The sequence below is a fragment of the Saccopteryx leptura genome, chromosome 1, assembly GCF_036850995.1.
Source record: "Saccopteryx leptura isolate mSacLep1 chromosome 1, mSacLep1_pri_phased_curated, whole genome shotgun sequence".
Lineage (NCBI taxonomy): Eukaryota > Metazoa > Chordata > Mammalia > Chiroptera > Emballonuridae > Saccopteryx > Saccopteryx leptura.
Genome location: NC_089503.1, coordinates 384463345 through 384486896, shown reverse-complemented (window position 1 = coordinate 384486896; position 23552 = coordinate 384463345). Strand labels below are relative to the sequence as shown.

Genomic DNA, 23552 nt, shown 5'->3' with positions numbered 1-23552 from the left:
TGACTCTTCTTTCATGTGGCCCAGGGGTCTGAACTAGGTTTCTTCCAAACTCTTAGGGTCTGTCTTTTGTGGTGGTTGATGGGGTAATGGCCCCCAAAGATATCCAGGCTGTAAACCCGGGGCCCGGGGGATGCTCCCTACCTTCTATGGAAAAGTGGACTTTGTGGATGCTATTAAATTAAGGATCTTGAGATGGAGAGATAGATTATCCTGGAATTTCTGCGTGGGCCCTAAGTGCAGTCAACAAGTGTCTTTTTAAGATGGAGGCAAAGGGAGGTTTGGTAGGGAAGAAGGCGGTGTGACTTCCATGGGAGATGCTCTTCTGGGGCTCTGAGGATGAGGAAGAGGCCAGGAATGTGAGGAATGCAGCTCTAGAGGCTGGAAAAGGGCAGCAGGCTGGGCAGGCTGGCGAGGGAACAGATGCCAGCCTAGGACCTGGGGGGGCGGCGGGGGGGAGCATGCCCAGCCGGCCTAGGACCTGGGGGGGCGGCGGGGGGGAGCATGCCCAGCCGGCCTAGGACCTGGGGGGGCGGTGGGGGGGAGCATGCCCAGCTGGTCTAGGACCTGGGGGGGCGGCGGGGGGGAGCATGCCCAGCCGGCCTAGGACCTGGGGGGGCAGCGGGGGGAGCATGCCCAGCCAGCCTAGGACCTGGGGGGGCGGCGGGGGGGAGCATGCCCAGCCAGCCTAGGACCTGGGGGGGTGGCGGGGGGGAGCATGCCCAGCCGGCCTAGGACCTGGGGGGGCGGCGGGGGGGAGCATGCCCAGCCGGTCTAGGACCTGGGGGGGCGGTGGGGGGAGCATGCCCAGCCAGCCTAGGACCTGGGGGGGGGGGGGGGGGGGAGCATGCCCAGCCGGTCTAGGACCTGGGGGGGTGGCGGGGGGGAGCATGCCCAGCTGTTCTAGGACCTGAGGGGGGGCGGGGAGGAGCATGCCCAGCCAGCCTAGGACCTGGGGGGGGCGGGGAGGAGCATGCCCAGCCAGCCTAGGACCTGGGGGGGCGGTGGGGGGGAGCATGCCCAGCCGGTCTAGGACCTGGGGGGGTGGCGGGGGGAGCATGCCCAGCCGGCCTAGGACCTGGGGGGGTGGCGGGGGGAGCATGCCCAGCCAGCCTAGGACCTGGGGGGGGCGGGGGGGAGCATGCCCAGCCGGTACCTTGGTTCGGCCCAGGGAAACTGACTGTGGACTTCTGACCGCCAGAACTGTAGGAGAATAAAATACTTTGTTTTAAGCCACAAGTTTGTGGCCATCTGTTTCAGTGGCAACAGGAAACGACGGCAGGGCTCATCCCCTGCCAGGTGACCCAGCCAACCCTGCTTTTTGCTATGTCTGTCTTAGAGCATCCCTTTCATGGCAGTTGGAGATCTAAGTTCAGCCTCTTTCCAGAACAATATTTGAGACACTGTGCCCCCAGGGGAGTCCTAGTGACTAGTTGGGAGCAAAAGAGAAGGCCTCACATGGTGTCTGGTCCTTGCTTTTGGAACTCATCCCACACATTTAATTAAGTTGTTAATAAAGGGTTTCTCTCAGGCTGTTGATGATCCAGGATTGGTTTAAATCTGGCTCTAATTTTACCTTCCCTCATCTCTTCTTCCTTCCATTCATCCAGTAGGTATTTATTGGGTACCTCTTATGTTCTAGGCGTGAGGATGAAGGAGTGAGCAAAGCAGATAAAAATGTCTTCTGCTCTCTGGCCTGACCTGTGGTGGCGCAGTGGATAAAGCGTCAACCTGGAAATGCTGAGGTTGCCAGTTCAAAACCCTGGGCTTGCCTGGTCAAGGCACATATGGGAGTTGATGCTTCCTGCTCCTCCCCCCTTCTATCTCTCTCTCTCCCCCCTCTCTATAATGAATAAATAAAATCTTAAATATATATATATATATATATATATATCTTCTGCTCTCATGGGGGTTGTAGTGAGGGGCAGGGGAGAGGGCCAGATTTAAGTAAATCACATGTCAGATGGTGATAAATGCTATATGGAAAATAAAGCAGGAAAGAGGCAGTGGCAGATTTAAATAGAAGGCTTGGGGACAGCCTCACTGAGAAAGTAATATTTGAGCTGAAAGAGGAGACTGGGCCATGTGTGGGAAGAATCTTACAGGTAGAGGGAAAGCAAGTGCAAAGATCCTGAGGCAGGGACATGTCTGGTGCATTTGAGAAATAGTCAGGAGGCCATTGTGGCTGGAGCAGAGCAAGAGAGGAAGAAGATAGAAATGAGGTCTGAGACGCAATTGGGGGCTAGCTCACCTGTGACCCTGAAACACTATAAAATCGCTTACTTCACGTGGCCCTTCGTCTCTTTCTTCCTTTCTCTTTTCCCACAACACCTCTTGGTCTTTATGCCTGTGTTCCTCAGTCCCTTTTCGTAGAGATCTGTCACTTCATATCTAGGGAATACCAGCAGGTCGGCAGTCAACTTAAAACACTAGAAGTGGCGGTAAAAGCACCTTCTCTTCCTGACCAGTAAAAGTCCCACTGTCATTGGTGGTCTGGGGCTGTGCACTCAGGAGTGCAGTTGGCCACTCTCGCCAGGCAGTTTTGGGGTGGTGTCCGGGGTCTTCACTCTTCACCCTCCTTCTCGGCCCAAGCCTGCCACTTCTTTTTACTCCCGTGCTCCTGGTCTGCCCCGTGTGGGCCCCACAGTCGCCCACCAAAGTGCTTTCTTCACAGCCCCCCATCTTCCTACCCTGTCTCTCCGGAGCAGTGCCTGTTCCCTGTTACTCCCCACAGTGCTGGGGGCTGCCAGAGGGGACTGGAGCACCTGAGCTGGTGCCCCCATCCAGTTATGGTCGTCACCTGGGTCCCTCCCCCTCCCCACGTCTCAGAGCCGCTTCACGAGTCCACCTCCTGTAGGTCCTCACAGTATGCTTGGGTTTCTAAGACTTAGATCCCAAAGGGTCAAGTAAGCCCAGCTTGAAAAGTCACTCCCTGCATAGTGACCCCTTGACAGTTGTGGGGCTCTGGCACCTTGCTGGAACTACAGCCTGTCAGTAGTCTGGTCAGCCTCGTTGTCAGCTGGGGGCAGGGGCAGATCGTCTGTATGGACTAAATCAGGGGTCTCAAACTTGCGGCCCGCCGAACAATTTTGTGCGGCCCGCAGACTAATCCACGTGGGCCGCGAGTTTGAGACCCCTGGACTAAATCCTCCCCACCTGTGTCCTGGATTTCACAGTCCTAGGTGACTCTGCCCAGAACCTATTTTTAATAATAGCTCCCAATAGATTGTCATTGAAAAAAATTTCTTAATCTTTAGTAATAAACAAATTGATTATCATTGAAAACTAAAACATACCTGACCAGATGGTGGCACGGTGGATAGAGCGTCGGACTAGGATGCTGAGGATCCAGGTTTGAAACCCCAAGGTCGCCAGCTTGAGCGTGGGCTCACCAGTTTGAGCATGGGGTCGCTGGCTTGAGCAAGGGGTCACTTGGTCTGCTGTAGCCCCCCCCCCCCCGCCCAGTCAAGGCACATATGAGAAAGCAATCCATGAACAACTAAGATGCCACAACAAAGAATTGATGCTTCTCATCTCTCTCCCTTCCTGTCTGTCTCTATCTATCCCTCTCTCTGTCACACACACAAAAAAGAAGAGAAAACTAAAACATTTTTGGCAATAAACAAACTGACCAATGGTAATTTCTGTCTCTCTAGTGAAAATCACTAGGCTATTCCCAGACTGCAGAATGCACCCAGTCAGAATTGTATCAGTCAATCCAGCCTGTTTATATTGTTCCAGTGTCTGATTCCTATGACTTTGTTTTTTGGCATCTTAACATCCCAGCATGTTTACAACATCTGCTTACAGTTCGCCTCTCATATCCTTGCAGTGTGTCACCTTTTAGAAAAATATTTAGTCTGTTTTCTAGCCCATTTCCTGACCCAGCAGGCATATCTGCCCCCAGGCCAGGGCCTCCCTCTGTCCCCTGCAAGCCTAGGGCTCACTTGTCTGCTCCCGCACTTAGCCGGACCATCTGTTTTTGAATCACTTCTGTGCCTCCATGCTGGGCGTGTTGTGAGTAACCACGGCATGCCTTGCACGAGCTGGCTGGAGCGTGCCCAGAGCCTCTGCCCAGCTATGTCTGTCTCTCAGTGGATGGCAGCTTGAACCTTGCCCTCCGTTCTGTTTTCTCCTTCTGTCATGAGAAAGAACTGGTTCACCCATCTGATGTTCTCGGAGTCTGAGACCTTGCTGGGGTCTCAAGGAGCAGCATGCTGGGCACGGTCACGTCCTCAGTCCCGACAGGTGTTCATTAGCCGTGAGCAGAGAGCATCTTTCTGGAGATTGGCTCCTTAACGGGCAGGTGCCTTGTGCAGAGATGTCACCAAGCACTTGTTGGGTGGAATGGTGACTGGATGGCCCTCTTGGCCACAGCACGGTCCTGGCACTGGCTGACACCAGAGCCCTGTCTGGAAAGTCATTTCGTGGGGCGACAGTCATACATCTGTCGAAGGAAACGTAAGCTGACGCGCTCGTTCTGGGCCCCCTCTCCCAGTCATTCCCCTCCCTGGTTGAAGCTCGCTGGAGAGTACTGAGAGTTTGGGCCTTGCCAGCGTTCCCCAGCTGCCTCCTTCTCCACGCTTTCTCCGCTGCGGGTCTGGTCAGGCCCCCGCCGCACACCTCCGGCTTGGCACCGAGCCTGGTCCACGATGGTGGGGTTGTTGCCTGTACTCTGGACCCTGCCGTTGGAGTCTGCGTTCTTGAAGAGCTGTCGTTGCCTGTGTCTAATCCCCTTCCCATTCCCGACAGAGGCCAGTTGATACCCAGAAGCTGAATAGACTGTGACTCCCATGGGTTGCGTGCTCTGTGCTGATCATTGTACGTCACCTGGTTTTCATCCACACCAGCCTGAGAGGTGGGAACCATGGGCCCCTGTTACAGATGAGGGCGCTGAGGCTCAGACTGGGTCACAACGCTGCCGAAAGCCTCACAGTGAGTAAGCAGCAGGGTGGGGATTTGAACCCAAATGATCAAAGCCGGTGTTTTTGACCGCCCCCTGCAGGGCTTCCCAGAGGGGACCGGTCTGGACTTGACTCTTCCATCTCAGAAAACACGTGTTGGGCCGGACACCGCGGGCCCCAGCGGACACCCCTGCTCTCCAGCACCGGGCTCCTGCTGTTCACTGAGCAGAAGCAAAGGGTGGCAGGCGCCAGGCCCCCTGCAGAGCCGCCTCCAGGTCACTGGCCAGAGGAACCCCTGGGGACGGCTGTGCTTTGTGGCTCCTGGATCTGCTCCAAGGCGGTTAACAGCCTTCTAGAACCATAAGAAATAGCCAGCTAACTGGGGGTCAGCCAGGTAGGGTAGAAGGGGCTCCTAGGAGAAAAACAGTGTCCCCTCCGAGTGAGGAACCCGTCTGCTTTCAGCTGGTGAAGGAGAGGGGCCGCCCAGAGGAGCGCGTGCGGAGAGAAGGGAGGGAGGGAGACTGCCTTGTTCCCATTTCCCTGGGCCGGTCGGTTGTCACCCCATTGATGAGCTCACTCGCCCTCGGACCAGCCTGCAAGATGGGGGTGTTGGTTCTGCCCCACTTAATAGAGGGGAGGGCTAGACAGGATCAGAGAGGCTCAGTAACTTGCTGAGTCACACAGCTGACAGACAATGCCCTTTGGAGCCCTCTTCTCCGTTCAGTACCTGCGGTTTCTGCGTGGATCCCCTTAGCCCGGGGCCCCTTTCCAGTCAGGTGCCGACATGTGTGCAGGTCCGTGCCCCCGGGCTGGGGCAGAGGCTGGGGGGGCGTCGGGGCTCCTGGTACGGGTCCTGCTGGCAGCTCGGGCCCTTCCTCCCCTCTTCTCCATTCAGTACCTGTGGTTTCTGCGTGGATCCCCTTAGCCCGGGGCCCCTTTCCAGTCGGGTGCCGACCTGTGTGCAGGTCCGTGCCCCTGGGCTGGGGCAGAGGCTGGGGGGGAGTCGGGGCTCCTGGTACGGGTCCTGCTCGGCAGCGCGGGCCCTTCCTCCCCTCTTCTCTGTTCAGTACCTGCGGTTTCTGCGTGGATCCCCTTAGCCCGGGGCCCCTTTCCAGTCAGGTGCCGACATGTGTGCAGGTCCGTGCCCCCGGGCTGGGGCAGAGGCTGTGGGGGAGTCGGGGCTCCTGGTACGGGTCCTGCTCGGCAGCGCAGGCCCTTCCTCGACCAGCAGGACTTCCTGGGCTCAGACCAGAGTGGCGTTTCATTTTGTTCCTTTCTTGTACCTTGCCGTCCTTGGTTTATCTTCGGAGAGCTGTATCTATTTCTGCTTCCACTTCCCGGCTGGAGGCAGGGGTTGGGGTACGGGGGCGGCACTGGTACTCAGAAGAGCAGGCATAGTGGCATCTCAGCGGCGGCCTTGGCTGGGCTCTGGGGACTGCGCCCACCTGCCTGCTTTGGTGGCCTGTCCTCAGGTCCGCAGTGGCCCCCGAAGGGAGTGAGCTTTCCCCTGGAGCCAGCAGGAGACGGCGGGCGGCACCCGCATGTTTCTAGCTCACTGGCTGTGTGAGAATAAGGACTTGAGGGAATGTGGAGGGTCGGGGTTGGGAGCCCGACTGCAGGGGACTAAGCGCTGGCACTGTGAGGCTTTGTCCCTCAGCGGCTGCCTCCTCTGATAACTGGGGGTGTGGGAGGACCCCAGACCCTACTGCTCAGGGGTGATTTGAGGACTGAAAGAGCTCAGACATGAGGGCACAGAGGAGGCTCTCAGCGAGGGTTGGTTGTTTTACTGTTTGCATCTCTCTGGACCCCGGAGACCCAGCGCTTATAGGGGGGTGCCAGTCATGCTGGCTGCAGTGGGCATTGGCTCTAGTCTGTGACACCTGTGGAACTCAACCCCACAGGCAGGTCCCGTGGCTGCCGCTGTCGCCCACCCCTGCTCACCCTGCCTGGGCCCTGGAAGAGGCAGCCGGGTTAGGTGAGGGGCCTTCTGGCCTGAGGATGTCAGTCCCCTCTCCCCGAGAGGCCCTGACTTCTGGGTGTCAGCTCTGGGGGGGTCGGAGTTTGTATCCCATGGGCGCAGACACTGCCCGGTGGTTCTGGGTGTTCAGGCCTGGGGTTTGGAAGAAGGACAAGCTGTGTATCTTACTAGTAACAGTGGAAACTTGTATTTGGGGTTTTAGAAATTAATTAGATGCTACCAGTAGCTGGCCTCATGGGAATTTGGGAAACTTTCCTTTTTAGAAAGCAGAGCTGACACTCAGGCACAAGAGTTTATTTGTGTGTGATTTTTAAGTTATAATGCTTTAATTGCATAAATAATGCTTATTCACTATTGACAATTAGAAAATATATTGATAGTCTGACCAGGCGGTGGCACAGTGGATAGAGCATCGGACTGGGATGCAGAGGACCCGGGTTCGAGACCCCGAGGTCACCGGCTTGAGTGTGGGCTCATCTGGTTTGAGGAAAAAGCCCACCAGCTTGAACCCAAGGTCGCTGGCTCCAGCAAGGGGTTACTCGGTCTGCTGAAGGCCCGCGGTCAAGGCACATATGAGAAAGCAATCAATGAACAACTAAGGTGTTGCAACGCGCAACGAAAAACTAATGATTGATGCTTCTCATCTCTCTCCGTTCCTGTCTGTCTGTCCCTGTCTATCCCTCTCTCTGACTCACTCTCTGTCTCTGTAAAAAAACAAACAAAAACCAACCAACCAAATAAATAAATAAATAAATAAATAAAATAAAAAAATTAAAAAAAAAGAAAATATATTGATAGATAAGTACTGAGAAAATAAAAGCCACATGTAGCCAGGCCAAGCGACGGCTGTAAACGCTGCCCTGGGTTCTTTCGGATTTCACCACGATTGTGTGTGTGTATTTTCTTTTCCTTCAAAAATGGCTCTGTTGCCTTGGATGGCTGGCTTCACTGGTTAGAGTGTCATCCTGAGCCCTGGTCAGGGCACCTACAAGAATCAACCAAAGAATGCAAAGATAAATGGAACAGCAAATCGATTTCTCTCTTTCTGTGTGTTTGTCTTTCTCTCTCACCTCCCCTTCCTCAAGTCAATTTAAAAAAAGGGATACTGTCTGACTAGGCGGTGGCCTAATGGATAGAGCGTCGGACTGGGATGCTGAGGACCCAGGTTCGAGACCCTGAGGTCGCCAGCTTGAGCGCGGGATCATCTGGTTTGAGCAAAAGCTCACCAGCTTGGACCCAAGGTCGCTGGCTCAAGCAAGGGGTTACTTGGTCTGTTGAAGGCCCGTGGTCGCCTGACCTGTGGTGGCGCAGTGGATAAAGCATCAACCTGGAAACACAGAGGTCGCCAGTTCGAATCCCTGGGCTTGCTTGGTCAAGGCACATATGGGAGTTGATGCTTCCTGCTCCTCCCCCCTCCCCCCCCCTTTCTCCTCTCTAAAATGAATAAATAAAAAAATATTAAAAAAAAAAAAAGGGCCCATGGTCAAGGCACATATGAGAAAGCAATCAATGAACAACTAAGGTGTCGCAATGCACAACAAAAAACTAACGATTGATGCTTCTCATCTCTCCGTTCCTGTCTGTCTGTCCCTGTCTATCCCTCTTTCTGACTCTCTCTGTCTCTGTAAAAAAATAAATAAACAAAATAAATAAATAGAAAAGGGATACTGTTTAACATTCAGTTTTGTGACTTGCCTTTCCCGTTTTTCAGGTGGTTTCATCATGTACCTGTCTGCTCTCTGACCCTCCTTGCCCTTTGTGACTGCAGAGAAGGGCCTGTGCTCAGAGGCTGGCATTTGGAAAGAACCCTCTGGTCGTTCATTGTACTCACTTAAAGGGTGAGGGCAGAGGGTTCCTGGGGTCTGTCTCTGCCTCTCCCGGGTGTTCCTTCCTGTCTCCCCCGCCCCCAATTTGCTGTGCCTACCCATCCTCTGTCCTTTTGCCTTCCTTTACAAACCTGGAAAAGGAGACCACCTCAAGTCAGAGTGTCTTTCTGTAGCTTCTAGAGAGACCTCTCGGGAGCTCGGGAAAGAAAGGGCGGCAAAGAGAAGACGGGAGGGGTCATGCCCGGGCTGGGGGCGGGGTCATGCCCGGGCTGGGGGCGGGGTCTTGAGAAGAATGACAGAGAGGACAGCCCGGGTCCCTGGCTCTGTCTTGCACAGCGAACAAACTGGGTGATGAGGGTGGGGGTAGCGTGTGTAGCAGATGGCTGTGAGGACTTCTTGCTGAGTTGGCAAGCAGGCTGGCCAGGAAGAGGCCTGCAGACCAAGGGGCCCGCGTATGGGCCAGACATGGGGGAGGAGGAAGTGTCCTGATGGGGCTTGCTCCTGCACCGGGCCCTGCTCTCTCCATGACCCTTCGCCTGGCTGGCTCTCCCCACCTGGCAGTGTGGAGGCAGGTGGTCTGACAGGTCTGGGACACCTGGCCATCGTGCCCTACTGACACCTGCGGCCAGCCGCCGCCCATGGCACTTCGGTCATCAGTGGGATCTGAGCGTAGTCTCTGGCAAGGGGAAGATGTTCTCAGCGTGCTTGGGATCAACAGCTCAAATTCCACCTTGGAAGAACAACTCAGAGCCAGGGGGCAGTTGAGGAAGGGCATTCTGGGAGGGATAGGCTAACCCTACCTTTCCTTTTTTTTTTTTTTTTTTACAGAGATAGAGTCAGAGAGAGGGACACGATAGGGACAAACAGGCAGGAGCAAAGAGATGAGAAGCATCAACCATCAGTTTTTTGTTGCGACACCTTAGTTGTTCATTGATTGCTTTCTCATATGTGCCTTGACTAGGAGGCTACAGAAGACCGAGTGACCCCTTGCTCAAGCCAGCGACCTTGGGTCCAAGCTGGTGAGCTTTGCTCAAACCAGATGAGCCCGCACTCAAACTGGTGACCTCGGGGTCTCGAACCTGGGTCCTCTGCATCCCAGTCTGACTCTATCCACTGCACCACTGCTCTGTCAGGCCCCTTTACTTCTTATGAAGGAAATGGGGTCTCCAGCAGGAGTTGAGGCGAAGGCTTGCCTGAGCCCCGGGGTGAGACTTGTCATCCTCACGTCCGGGGCACTCTGGTCCGCACACAGACACTTATGAATGGGTGATCTCCGTAAGCCGTGTGTTTCTGTGGACCTCCCTGGCCCGTACCTGTCTTCCTGTGGGTCCCAGGCCTGGCGAGACCTGGCAGACGACCTCTAGGCCGCAGCGCAGGGTAGCTTCCCGTGTGTCTCCCCAAAGCCTGCTCTGCTCTGCTCTGCTCCCTTCCTCCGCTCCTGAGCTATAATAAGTTCCTGTGTGAAACCGTATCCCTCAGCTGACACACGCTGCTGACCGCAGCCCTGGCCGTTGGGCGGCCCGTCTGGGGTGACTCCTGGGGCTGGTGTCCCAGCCTCCAGATGGCCTCGGATAGGTCTGAGTGGGAGGTGGGGACCCACCAGAGCAGGGGTGGGTGCCCTGAGGCAGGGGCAGGCCTTGCCCAAGAGTCAGAAAGTGGGAAGTCACGAGAGGCGAAGGGCTGGCGGGCAGCCAGGGGCCAGGGGACACAGAGCTGGAGGAGACTCCGGGCAGACCAGTGGGGGTGGGGTGGGCGGCCGTGGACAGGGACAGGCTTCCCACGCACGGAGTCCCGGGGCAGTGCGAGCCGTTCATTTTCTTTTATAGTCTGTATTTCCACAGCATTTACAAACTGATATACACGTCCCATAAGAAAGTTCACCACTTTAAAGGACATGCTTTGGTGATTTTTAGTATATGTACTAGGTCGTACAGCCACCACCACTGTCTTAATTCCAGAACATTTTCATCACCTCTGAAACAGGCAGTTAGTCCAGCAGCACCCTCACCAGCCCCCGGCGACCACAAAGCGGCCCTCCTGTAGGGACCTCCCCGTTGTGGACATTTCGTAGCACCAGAATCACAGTATGAGGCCTTCTGTGTCTGGCTCCCTTCACTCAGCGCAGCGTCTTCAGGGTTCGTCCATCCATCTGTCCGTCCGTCTGTCTGTGTTGTACGTACGGTGCTTCGGTCCATACGGCTGCCCAACAACACTCTGTGGTATGGACGAGACTGCATTTCGTCTGTCCATTTGTCAGCTGGTGGGTGTTGGGGCGTTCCCACTGTTGGCCTGCTCTGAACACTCGTGTGGACATACGCGTCAAGTTCTTCCGGGAATAGACCCGCAAGTGGCATTGCCGTGTCATATGGGAGCTCTGAGTTTAACGTTTTGAGGGACCACTTTATTCCAGAGTGGCTGCACCATGTCCTCATTCACTCGATTAATTAATTAATTGTTTGTTGTTTTTAATTGGCCATTTTTAATTGTAAGATAACATAAAATTTACCATTTTAACCTTGTTTTAAACGTGCAGTGCTGTGGTGTTCCGTGCACCACATTGTGGTGTGGTTGTCACCGCCACTCAGCCCCAGCGCTGTTTTTCATGTTGCAGATATGAAGTTCTGCGCCTATTAGTAATACCCCCCCATTCTCTCTCCCTTCCCCTCGCACCCGCCATTACGCTTTCTGTAGTTGTGGATTTGACTATAACTATGTCAAATATATGAGTGGGATATTATAGTATTTTTTGTTTGTTTGTTTGTTTGTTGTGGTTTCTTTTAGAGTCAGAGAGAGGGATAGATAGGGACAGACAGGATCAGAGAGAGATGAGAAGCATCAATCATTAGTTTTTTGTTGTGACACCTTAGTTGTTGATTGATTGCTTTCTCATAGGTGCCTTGACTGGGGGCTACAGTAGACCAAGCAACCCCTTGCTCGAGCCAGCGACCTTGAGTCCAAGCTGGTGAGCTTTGCTCAAACCAGATGAGACCTCGCTCAAGCTGGCAACCTCGGGGTCTCGAACCTAGGTCCTGCGCATCCTGGTCCGAAGCTCTATTCACTGCGCCACCACCTGGTCAGGCGATCTTACAGTATTTGTCCTTTTATAAACACAATGCCTTCAAGGTTCATTCATGTTGTAGCATATGAGAGTTCCCTTTTTATGGCTGAATAATATTTTATTGTTTGCATAGATCACATTTTCTTTATCCATTCATAGGTTACTTCCCCCTTTGGGGTATTGTGAGTGTGCTCCTATAGACACGAATATTCAAATATCTGTTAATTTCTCTGCTTTACACTCTTCTGGGCATATATCCAGATGTATAATTGCTAGACCACGTGGTGAATCTGTTTTTAATTTATTAAGGAACCACCATAGTGACTGCGTCATTTTACATTTATATCAGCAATGTACAAGGCTTCCCATGCCCTTACTCTTTTTATTTTTTTTCAAGAGAGAGAGAGAGGAAGGGAGAGAAATGAGAAGCATCAACTCGTTGTTGCAGCTCCTTAGTTGTTCATTGATCGCTTCTCATATGTGCCTCGACCAGGGGGCTCCAGACAAGCCAATGACCCCTTGCTCAAGCCAGCAACCATAGGGTCATATCTGATCCCACATTCAAGCCAGCAACCCCTGTGCTCAAGCCATAACCTCAAGGCTTTGAACCTAGGACCTCAGCATCCCAGGTTGATGCTCTACCCACTGTGCCACCACTGGTTAGGCTCCCTTTTCAATCTTGATAACTTGTTTTCTTTTCTCACCTGATTGCCCCGTTAGAATCTCTAGTACAGCATGAGTAGAAGGGGAAACACTAGACATCCTTGTCTTAGTCCTGACCTTAGGGGGATAGCTCTTAGTCTTTCAGAGCTGCTTATTTTTGAATACAAATTCCTGACTTGCTACAAGTTCAGAAGGTATTCCTTCTTTCCCTCCCCCGCCTCTCAGCCCCAGCCGGTCCCCCCTCATGGAGACAGCTTCGTAGCTGCTGTCATTTATGACCATGCACCCCTATCTCTTATCACATCATTGCTTTCCAGGCCGATGCCGTCTGCTGTAGTCACTGGCCCGCTGCTTGGGTTGTGTGGTCCTTGTCCGTCTTTGCATACCAGCCCATGCGGAGTTCCTCATTCTTTCTCTCTCCTGTGGGTGTGCCATTCCCACCTGCCGATGGATGTGCAGGTGATTTCCAGTCTTTGGCTGTAATGAGTAACCTCGATGTGTGTCATTTTGCACAACAGATTGATAGTGCTACAGTGTGACAGATGGCGTGATGGAGATCTGCTGGGAATACTGTGGGGAGGGAGGCTTCTGGCAGCTGGCTGGCGGGGCCTGAAGAGAGAGGCTTAGCGTGGATATCCGCCTGTGCGGCGGGCATGGCCTGTGCGGTGGACATCAGCTTGTGCGGCGAACATCAGCCTGTGCGGCGGACATCGGCTTGTGCGGCGGGCATCAGCCTGTGAGGCGGGCATCGGCCTGTGCGGCGGACATCGGCTTGTGCGGCGGACATCGGCTTGTGCGGCGGACATGGCCTGTGAGGCGGACATCGGCTTGTGCGGCGGACATCGGCTTGTGCGGCGGACATCGGCTTGTGCGGCGGGCATCGGCCTGTGAGGCGGGCATCGGCCTGTGCGGCGGACATCGGCTTGTGCGGCGGACATCGGCTTGTGCGGCGGACATGGCCTGTGAGGCGGACATCGGCTTGTGCGGCGGACATCGGCTTGTGCGGCGGACATCGGCTTGTGCGGCGGACATCGGCTTGTGCGGCGGGCATGGCCTGTGCGGTGGGTATGGCCTGTGAGGCGGACATCGCCCTGTGCGGCGGGCGTGGCCTGTGAGGCGGACATCGGCCTGTGAGGCGGGCATGGCCTGTGCGGTGGACATCGGCTTGTGCAGCAAACATCGGCCTGTGCAGCAGGCCTTGCAGGCCGGGCAGAGTCGCAGGCCGGGGGGTGCAGAGATGCTGCGGAAGGGGTACATGTGAGTAAGGGAGCAGCAGCTCAGCTGAGATTGGGGAAGTTAAGAGTATTCGGTATTTATTGCTTCATAACAAATTATCCCAAACTTAGTGGTTTATGATGACATTTGTGATCTTGCCATTTCTGTGGATTCGGTTACACAGGGGAGTAAGAGGAGGCAGGTGGTGGTGTGAGCTGTTTCAGAAGGCTGCCTCCAACAGCAAGCTGCAGGCCTGGGTGACAGCATGGAGCCGTGATTATAAATAATCTCACATGTTAGTCTGAAAACTTGGGGCTGATCTGTGGACTGCTGACGTCTTGGAAGGCCTCTCTGCTCAGGAGAGCAAACGTGACCGCTGTCAGCTGGGGCCGTCCCTGCGCTAGCGGTGTACGGGGTTGCCGTGGGAGAGGGCTGCAGGCAGGGACTCGGCGAGGGGTGTCTGTGTTTACCCAGGTGAAAGTTTCCGGCCTGCAGGTGACACTTGGTACGGATCAAGTACCTCTGTACTTTGTACTCTGGCTGCATTTTTCCTTATCTTCGAAGTGACCACAGAAAGAAGGCAGTACTGATTCATACTCAGTTTGCAGCTGAGGACACGAAGCCTCAGAGAGGGTAAGAGATGTGCGTGTTGAGGACACGAAGTCTCAGAGAGGGTAAGAGACGTGCGTGTTGAGGACACGAAGTCTCAGAGAGGGTAAGAGACGTGCGTGTGGGCCGCAGCTAGTCAGTTGCAGAGGACACTCCGGTCTGCCTGGCCTTGAAGACTGCCTTTTGGTGGCGGTGGGAATGGGAAGGTCAGAAATGGAAAGGTTGGGTTTCTGGGAGGCCAGGTCTTGGTCCTTCCCTGGGTGTTGGAGGAAGGTGGAGGAGTCTGTCTGAGAAGGTGACTTCTCAAACTCGTGTGGCTGGGACAAAGAAGCCACTGTCACGGAAGGTGAGGCATGGTGTGGTGGGGGGCAGTGAGTCATTCTGGGACATCGGGCGCTTCCCAGTTGTAGGGGGAGCTTAGTTCCTGTACTTTGTATGAAGACGTACCCTTGGCCAACAAGGGCTCTAAAAGGGGTGCTTGTTGGTGAAAGGGCACTAGGGGGATATTGTTTGTTCAAGCAAACGCTGCGTTCACATGTTCTTTCAGCAGCCTGGAGACCGTGTGGCCGGACCTCTGCTGGGCCAGCCCAGGTCCAGGGAGGGGAACTGGACTTCATGTCTTGCTGGAAGGAGTGGCAGAGAGATAGCAGTCATGTTTAGTCCACAGACAGCCAGTACGCAATGGAGAGCAGGGATTTTGAGCCCAGATCTCTGTGACTCAGACCCAGGGCTCTTTCTGTGACACCACACTGTGTCCTTTTCTGCTTCTGACTCCACGGGGGCTGCTGAGCTTGCTGGCTCATGGTTGTTGTTAAAGGGAATGGATTTTTATTTTGACCGCCCAGAGGAAGTTACACTAATCAGTCCTTTTTCACAGATTAGCACCCAAGATCACGGGGCCTGAGAGAACCTTCCAAACAGGCTCTGTCCGAGGGATTTGCTCGCTGTCCTCAGGCTTCAGCACCAACTGTCTAACACGCATGGAATTTCCCCTTGGAGTTTCCCTCTCTGCACTCAGTAGCCTCTTGATCCATAGCGCTGGCCCTGTGGGATCCTGCAGCCCGACTCGCAGGTGGCCCTGTTGCGAGTTATCCCAGATGGTGTCTAGTCCCCTGTTTCCCAGACGTGGCTTAGCTGGCAGACTCACCAGGGAGTTTTGGGAAGAGGGTAGATTCCTGGCCACGCCTGAGGCCTCTTGAATGAGAATTTCCAGGAATGAAGTCCAGGAATTTTCAAGTTCCCCAAAGACTTGAGTGGGGAGCCTGGTTGGGGAACCATGACTCCTCAGAGAGAGGCCTTTGGAGTTAGAGGTCATGGAGGGCCAGTGCGTGATGGTCGTGAGGGCCACACACTTCACAACCCGGAAGCGATTCCTGACAGTGTTTGGGAGGTTTCCAGCTGCATTTGTTCCCATCTCTGATCTTCTTTTGCGTTGTTTGGTGGTATCTGAGCTTTATGGTGACTACGGTTTTCTTTCCAAGTGTTTGCAGAGGGGAGAAAGCTCTGGGGCCCCGACACGTCCTTCCCAACCAGGACCCGCTGCCTCGTTTATCTGGAATAGAGCATTCCTGTGCTTAGCTGCCTGGCTACTTTTGGTGCGAAGACTAGGACAATCCTAGATGTACCCAAGTTAACACAGTCAGACGTTTCTAGTTCTGTGCCGTGGACCTACTTAAAGTCTAGTTATAGATTCTGTTTTACTTGTTTAGCAAGAAAGAGAGAAATGAGAAGCATCAACTCATAGTTGTTGGCACCTTAGTTCATTGATTGTTTGGTTTGGTTTTTTTTTTACAGGGACAGAGAGAGAGAGTCAGAGTGAGGGATAGACAGGGACAGACAGACAGGAACGGAGAGAGATGAAAAGTATCAATCATCAGTTTTTCGTTGTGACACCTTAGTTGTTCATTGATTGCTTTCTCATATGTGCCTTGACCGCGGGCCTTCAGCAAACCGAGTAACCCTTTGCTCGAGCCAGCGACCTTGGGTACAAGCTGCTGAGCTTTTTGCTCAAGCCAGATGAGCCCGCACTCAAGCTGGCGACCTCGGGGGTCTCGAACCTGGGTCCTTGGCATCCCAGTCTGACACTCTATCCACTGCGCCACTGCCTGGTCAGGGCTGATTGTTTCTTATATGTACCTTGAGCAGAGGGGAGGGGGCAGCTGAGCCAGTGACCATGAAATCATGTCTCTGATCCTGTGGTAAAGCTGGTGAGCCTGCACTCAAGCCGGCGACCTCAGGGCTTCGATCCTGGATCCTCAGTGTCCCAGGCCAGTGCTCTATGCTCTACACCACCGCTTGGTCAGGTGTAGTTGTAGATTTTTAAACCTCGTCTGATATATATATAATTTTCTTTTCTTTTTTTGTCAGTTAAACTAACATCTACAGTTTAGAATACTTGGAAAATACAGAGGGATACTACAAAGATGAAAATAAAAACGACCTAGAACCTTTCTCTCAGAGAATCGCCACAGTTAGTACTTTTTTTTTTTCTTCCTGAAGTTGGAAACCGGGAGGCAGTCAGACAGATTCCCACATGCGCCCAACCGGGATCCACCCGGCATGCCCACCAGGGGGCGATGCTCTGCCCATCTTGGGGCATCGCTCTGCCGCAATCAGAGCCATTCTAGCGCCTGAGGCAGAGGCCACAGAGCCATCCTCAGCGCCTGGGCAAACTTTGCTCCAATGGAGCCTTGGCTGCGGGAGGGGAAGAAAGAGATAGAGAGGAAGGAGAGTGGGAGGGGTGGAGAAGCAGATGGGCGCTTCTCCTGTGTGCCCTAGCCGGGAATCGAACCCGGGACTCCTGCACGCCAGGCTGACGCTCTACCACTGAGCCAACCGGCCAGGGCCCACAGTTAGTACTTTGATGGGATAGTCTTTCATGTTCTCTTCCCTCCCCGCCACATAAACACCTTTCCACGCCCTCTTTCTGACAACCACACTGAGGTCACTTTGTGATACTGTTACTTAGCAGCTTTATTGGGCCTTCCTTCAAATATCTTAAACTCACTTGTTTAAAATGTACAGTTTGGTGTATCCACTATGGAAAACAGTATGGAGGGTCCTCAAAAAATTAAGAATAGACACAGCAATCCCTGTTCTGGGTATCTAGCTGAAAAATTTGAAAACACTTATTCATAAAGATACATGTAACCCTAGGTTCACAGCAGCATTGATCACAGTAGCCAAACATGGAAACACCTACGTGTCCTCAACAGAGGATTGGATAAAGATATGACATGCATGTACAGTAGAATACTACAATAAAAAAATCCTGACCTGTGGTGGCGCAGTGGATAAAGCGTTTACCTGGACCGCTGAGGTCACCAGCTTGAAACCCTGGGCTTGCCTGGTCAAGGCACATATGGGAGTTGATGCTTCCTGCTCCTCCCCTTTCTCTCTCTCTCTCTTTCTCTCTCTCTCTTTCCTGTCTCTAAAATCAATAAATAAAATCTTAAAAAGATGGCCTTGGCTGGTTGGCTCAGTGGTAGAGCGTCGGCCTGGCGTGCAGGAGTCCCGGGTTTGATTCCCGGCCAGGGCACACAGGAGAAGCGCCCATCTGCTTCTCCACCCATCCCCCTCTCCTTCCTCTCTGTCTCTCTCTTCCCCCTTCCGCAGCCAAGGCTCCACTGGAGCAAAGTTTGCCCGGGCGCTGAGGATGGCTCTGTGGCCTCTGCCTCAGGCGCTAGAATGGCTCTGATTGCGGCAGAGCAATGCCCCAAGATGGGCAGAGCATCGCCCCCTGGTGGGCATGCCGGGTGGATCCCGGTTGGGCGCATGCGGGAGTCTGTCTGACTGCTTCCCCGTTTCCAACTTTGGAAAAATACAAAAAAAAAAAAGAAATCTTAAAAAGAAAAGAAGATAAATACTGTCCTTTGCGACAACGTGGATGGCTCCTGACAGTGTTAGGCTCAGTGAAGGCAGTCGGATGGAAAAGCACGAGAGCGAGAACCGTGTGGTTTCACACACACGTCTGTCTTCTCAGCATTACCTCCCACTGCCTGGCAGAGTCCTGCACTTTGTAGGTATTGTTTTACGTGTTTTACGTGTGTGTGTGTGCTGGTGTGTGTACATTTCAAATGAATCAGAATGTAAGGATAATGATACATTTTGCCACGTTCCCAAGTTCTAGAGTTACACTAATTCACCTTCTCCGCGGGGCATGAGAGCTGCCTGACTCACTGAGTCTGAGTTCATTATAAAGGAAGTCCTGTGAGCTTTTGAAATAGAACACGCTCGGAACCAGTTAGTTTGGGAGTCAGTGGGCACACGCCCCTGTGCTGGGCTTGCCCGTCCTGCCTGTCGGGTAAGATGGTGGTGGTGTCTGGGAGCTCTGATCTCCTTCGTCCTCGCCGTGGCCTGTGATGTTGCCTCATTTCCTGTTGCCCATACGGCGGTTGCATGGCATTACTTCCCCTGTCGCATGTGGATGTAGACACGTCGGGGAGTGAGTCAGGTTGGGCTGGTCGAGTGTGTGTAAGAAGATGTTGGTTTCAGCTGCTGATGGGAAGGCCTTTCGCAGTCATCAGGAGAGCTGTCACTCTGGGAGTTGTGTGCCTTCAAAAATAGAAATGAAGAAACGTTTCCAGGAAGTCTGATGCAATCCCTGGTCTGCCTCTCGGAGGTGGTGGGCGCCCACTTGCTGGTAAACACTGCCTGAGTCACCCACAGGCTTCGGTCCCTGCCCCTCTCCACACAACTCCTGTCTGGGAAAGCCTGCTGCCCACCCAGGACGCGGAGCGTGGCCAGGGACCCCGGGTAGGTCTCCCCAGGTCACCACAGCAGCCGCCCGCCCGCGGGCTCACGGCAGTCCTGCCGTTCAGGGACGCGCTGTGGCATCTGCTCGTGTTTTAGATGCGTATGAGGAATATGCACTCGGGGTCTGAACAGGGAGCCGGGTGGCCCGGGCAGTGCTGTGGGTGGCTGAGAGCTCCCTTGTCCCTGATTGGGGGTCACTTAAGGCCCTAGAAATTCTCCTTCTGCAGCAGCAGCTGGCTGTCATCCTTTCATTCATCTCTCAGGTGGTCACGTCCCATTTCCCTCGGTGTGCGCCCCAAGCCTCCCCCCCACCCGCCACCCCCACTTACCCGTCCCCCTCACACGGCGCTGCCGCTTATAGCTGCGGAGACCACTGCGCTGCCAACGGATGCCTGAGCATCTTCTCTTCACGTCTCAGGAATCTCTCCTGTGTCGGGCCTCTAGCATCATTCATTTACTGTCACTTCAGCAGTTGTGTGCTAGCTCCTTAGGTGCTGTCAATGCACCGCAGGAGGAGGCGGGCCCTGCCCTCTAGGAGGGGACGCGTGTCCCTTCCTCTCTGATTGGGCCTTTGCCGCCTGGTTCCTCCCGCCCCTACCTGAGTGTGAGCATCCTGGGGGTTGTGCCCTTTCTCCACTTCTCGCCCGGTTCCTCCCGCCCCTACCTGAGTGTGAGCGTCCTGGAGGTTCTGCCCTTTCTCCACTTGTCGCCCGGTTCCTCCCGCCCCTACCTGAGTGTGAGCATCCTGGAGGTTCTGCCCTTTCTCCACTTCTCGCCCGGTTCCTCCCGCCCCTACCTGAGTGTGAGCATCCTGGGGGTTGTGCCCTTTCTCCACTTCTCGCCCGGTTCCTCCCGCCCCTACCTGAGTGTGAGCGTCCTGGAGGTTCTGCCCTTTCTCCACTTCTCGCCCGGTTCCTCCCGCCCCTACCTGAGTGTGAGCATCCTGGAGGTTCTGTCCTTTCTCCACTTCTCGCCCGGTTCCTCTCGCCCCTACCTGAGTGTGAGCGTCCTGGAGGTTCTGTCCTTTCTCCACTTCTCGCCCGGTTCCTCCCGCCCCTACCTGAGTGTGAGCGTCCTGGAGGTTCTGCCCTTTCTCCACTTCTCGCCCGGTTCCTCTCGCCCCTACCTGAGTGTGAGCATCCTGGAGGTTCTGTCCTTTCTCCACTTCTCGCCCGGTTCCTCCCGCCCCTACCTGAGTGTGAGCGTCCTGGAGGTTCTGCCCTTTCTCCACTTCTCGCCCGGTTCCTCCCGCCCCTACCTGAGTGTGAGCGTCCTGGAGGTTCTGCCCTTTCTCCACTTCCTGCCCGGTTCCTCTCGCCCCTACCTGAGTGTGAGCGTCCTGGAGGTTCTGCCCTTTCTCCACTTCTCGCCCGGTTCCTCTCGCCCCTACCTGAGTGTGAGCGTCCTGGAGGTTCTGCCCTTTCTCCACTTCTCGCCCCTACCTGAGTGTGAGCATCCTGGGGGTTGTGCCCTTTCTTTACTTCTCGCCCGGTTCCTCTCGCCCCTACCTGAGTGTGAGCGTCCTGGAGGTTCTGCCCTTTCTCCACTTCTCGCCCGGCTCCTCCCGCCCCTACCTGAGTGTGAGCATCCTGGAGGTTGTGCCCTTTCCCCACTTCTCGCCCGGTTCCTCCCGCCCCTACCTGAGTGTGAGCGTCCTGGAGGTTGTGCCCTTTCTCCACTTCTCGCCCGGTTCCTCCCGCCCCTACCTGAGTGTGAGCGTCCTGGAGGTTGTGCCCTTTCTCCACTTCCTGCCCGGCTCCTCCCGCCCCTACCTGAGTGTGAGCATCCTGGGGGTTCTGCCCTTTCTCCACTTCTCGCCCGGTTCCTCTCACCCTCACCTGAGTGTGAGCGTCCTGGAGGTTCTGCCCTTTCTCCACTTCTCGCCCGGTTCCTCTCACCCTCACCTGAGTGTGAGCGTCCTGGAGGTTCTGCCCTTTCTCCACTTCTCGCCCGGTTCCTCTCGCCCCTACCTGAGTGTGAGCATCCTGGGGGTTGTGCCCTTTCTTTACTTCTTGCCCGGTTCCTCTCTCCCCTACCTGAGTGTTCGCATCCTGGGGGTTGTGCCCTTTCTCCACTTCTCGCCCGGCTCCTCCTGCCCCTACCTGAGTGTGAGCATCCTGGAGGTTCTGCCCTTTCTCCACTTCTCGCCCGGCTCCTCCTGCCCCTACCTGAGTGTGAGCATCCTGGGGGTTGTGCCCTTTCTTTACTTCTCGCCCGGTTCCTCTCGCCCCTACCTGAGTGTGAGCATCCTGGGGGTTGTGCCCTTTCTCCACTTCTCGCCCGGCTCCTCCTGCCCCTACCTGAGTGTGAGCATCCTGGAGGTTCTGCCCTTTCTCCACTTCTCGCCCGGTTCCTCTCGCCCCTACCTGAGTGTGAGCATCCTGGAGGTTCTGCCCTTTCTCCACTTCTCGCCCGGTTCCTCTCACCCCTACCTGAGTGTGAGCATCCTGGAGGTTCTGCCCTTTCTCCACTTCTCGCCCGGTTCCTCCCGCCCCTACCTGAGTGTGAGCATCCTGGAGGTTCTGTCCTTTCTCCACTTCCTGCCCGGCTCCTCTCGCCCCTACCTGAGTGTGAGCATCCTGGAGGTTCTGCCCTTTCTCCACTTCCCGCCCGGCTCCTCCCGCCCCTACCTGAGTGTGAGCATCCTGGGGGTTGTGCCCTTTCTTTACTTCTCGCCCGGTTCCTCCCGCCCCTACCTGAGTGTGAGCGTCCTGGAGGTTCTGCCCTTTCTCCACTTCTCGCCCGGTTCCTCTCGCCCCTACCTGAGTGTGAGCGTCCTGGAGGTTGTGCCCTTTCTCCACTTCTCGCCCGCTCCTCTCGGCCCTACCTGAGTGTGAGCGTCCTGGAGGTTCTGTCCTTTCTCCACTTCCTGCCCGGTTCCTCCTGCCCCTACCTGAGTGTGAGCGTCCTGGAGGTTCTGTCCTTTCTCCACTTCCTGCCCGGCTCCTCCTGCCCCTACCTGAGTGTGAGCGTCCTGGAGGTTCTGTCCTTTCTCCACTTCCTGCCCGGTTCCTCCCGCCCCTACCTGAGTGTGAGCGTCCTGGAGGTTCTGCCCTTTCTCCACTTCTCGCCCGGTTCCTCCCGCCCCTACCTGAGTGTGAGCATCCTGGAGGTTCTGTCCTTTCTCCACTTCTCGCCCGGTTCCTCCCGCCCCTACCTGAGTGTGAGCATCCTGGAGGTTCTGCCCTTTCTCCACTTCTCGCCCGGTTCCTCCCGCCCCTACCTGAGTGTGAGCATCCTGGAGGTTCTGCCCTTTCTCCACTTCTCGCCCGCTCCTCCCGCCCCTACCTGAGTGTGAGCGTCCTGGAGGTTCTGCCCTTTCTCCACTTCTCGCCCGCTCCTCTCGGCCCTACCTGAGTGTGAGCATCCTGGAGGTGCTGCCCTTTCTCCACTTCTCGCCCGCTCCTCTCGGCCCTTCCTGTGGCCGTGACCTCCTATTAGACCGATACCGGACCTCCTGCCCTGACCCTCCGTGCGGACTGCCGGGCCCACACGCCGCCTGCCTGCCGGAGGGCTCTGTTTTCTGGAGAACTGCTTGCTGTCTCCCCTCTCCCACGTCTCCATTTCTCTGTGTTCCCAGGAGCCTATGGCAGCTTGAGCCCCTCTCTGCCTTCCACGGTGTCCTTCCCCTTCCCTCAGTGTTTGTCCTCAGTGTCCTGATTTCACCGCATGTAGCTGGTTGGATCGTGCCCCAAAATGTATGTCCACATCCTAGTCCCCAGAACCTGTGGATGTGACCTTATTGGGGGAAAGGCTTTGCAGGGTTCTTCCCTGTGCTCGCTGACCTCTGGCACGTCGGTTCCCGGGCCTGAAACAGGGACAGTGTTTTCCTTTGACAGCGATTAGTGCGCATGGCTCCCCAAGTCCGGAGGCAGGGCCCCCCGCCTGCCCTGCGCCCCAGCTCCTAGGCCTGGAGAGGGAGAAGGAGAGGGTCAGGGTTGTGTGCACAGCAGCCACAGGTAAGGTCCTTGGGGGTGTGTCGGGGTTTGAACCCTGATTCTCCCACTCATTAGCGAGGGTCTTTCCAGGTTATTAGCCCCTCTGAGCTTCCGTTTCCTCGTCTGGAAAATGGGTCTGACAGATTGTTTTGAGGATTAGAGTACATAGTGTGTAGCACTGTGCCTGACACCGTGTGCTCTGTCATTGGGAGATTCATTCAGCCCGGGCATCACGTGACCATCAGCACCAGCCGCTCCCGCTGCTGTCCGGCCACTGTCCTCGTCTGTCCCCTGTGCCCCATGCTGGCCAGGGCAGGGCAGTGCAGTCGGGGCCTGGCTGGGTAAACAGAACGTGGACATACGTGAGGTGATATGGCAAAGCTGTTCAGAGTGTGGGCTCTGGAGAGAGACCTGCATCCAGAGCCAGGTTCTGCACCCTCCCTCAGTGCGCGGGGGAGAGTTCCTTTGCTTCTGAGTCTCAGGTCCTCATTTGCAGGACAGGAGGACCCCGGGTGCGGCCCCATAGGGAACTGGGCGGGGTCAATGAGAGAGTGCTCGGAAACAGTGTGCCTCGACTCCTCAGCACCTCACACGTGTTAATAGAAATGA

At 55.3% G+C, this 23552-nt stretch overlaps 1 protein-coding gene across 5 annotated transcripts in view; it reads left to right on the top strand.

The window, feature by feature from the left end:
- The window catches only part of PPARD (peroxisome proliferator activated receptor delta), a 92037-nt gene that overhangs the window by 14557 nt on the left and 53928 nt on the right, over positions 1-23552 (top strand). The window contains exon 1 of one of the 5 annotated variants that reach the window (XM_066359568.1): positions 14238-14315. The exons of 3 other annotated variants lie outside the window; for them this stretch is intronic. The gene's annotated coding sequence lies outside the window, so the exon portion shown is untranslated. Of the gene's footprint in view, positions 1-14237; positions 14357-23552 lie in introns of those variants that run through there. One more of the 5 variants, XM_066359567.1, reaches the window with a different exon arrangement.